The 753-nt window shown below is 38.4% G+C and overlaps 1 pseudogene; it reads right to left on the bottom strand.

The window, feature by feature from the left end:
• The window catches only part of LOC111241273, a 10,713-nt pseudogene extending 10,184 nt beyond the window's left edge, over positions 1-529 (bottom strand).
• Positions 530-753: the final 224 nt, after the last annotated feature.

Below are 753 nucleotides of genomic sequence, written 5' to 3'. Positions count from 1 at the left end.
GAGGAATTGGTGGTGGTGGAGGAGGTGGTAGTGGTGGAGGAGGAGGAGTTGGTGGAGGTTCAGGTCATGGTGGTGGGTTTGGAGCAGGAGGTGGTGTAGGGGGTGGAGGAATTGGTGGAGGAGGGGGCGGAGGGGGAGGTGGCGGTGGAGGAGGTGGTGGTGGCATAGGTGGAGGTTCGGGTCATGGTGGAGGGTTTGGTGTTGGTGTTGGAGGAGGTGGTGGTAAACATTAAGCTTTCATGCATGCATGATACTAAGGAGCTTTAGCCAACGTTAGCGTTGTTTTGTTTTAGAATAAAGTGTTTTAAGAAGTGAAAGGTTTTGGAACAATTTCGTTATATATCCATCTTAATTAGTCACACAAATCCATCCATGTGTTCGCCATTTGTATTTTGAAACTATGTCTTTACTTGTTTGTATTATTGAGAAACCATAAAATCATCTACATATATATCATATCACTTTTCCAGACTTGCGGATTGTTAATAAAGTTAGTTGCCGAAATTGTTATGCCTTAAAAGTTGTATTAATTTCTAAATATTTACAGATGAAAAATTTGAGAAGTCATTCACCAATTCCATTGAACAAATTTACTAATTCATATACATAAAAATGTAAACCAAGCTAAAATTCTCCAAGGGATAGTTTATCATGTATTGTTTGTTAGAGTGTCTCATGGTACGTGTTTAGTCATTCAAGAGGAGGTATGCATTATAAGAAACAAGTATTTTAAAAATTAAAAAATTAATATTT

The sequence above is a fragment of the Vigna radiata genome, chromosome 2 (genome assembly GCF_000741045.1).
Source record: "Vigna radiata var. radiata cultivar VC1973A chromosome 2, Vradiata_ver6, whole genome shotgun sequence".
In the NCBI taxonomy this organism is placed as follows: Eukaryota; Viridiplantae; Streptophyta; class Magnoliopsida; order Fabales; family Fabaceae; genus Vigna; species Vigna radiata.
This window is presented reverse-complemented; position numbering and strand designations above follow the sequence as displayed.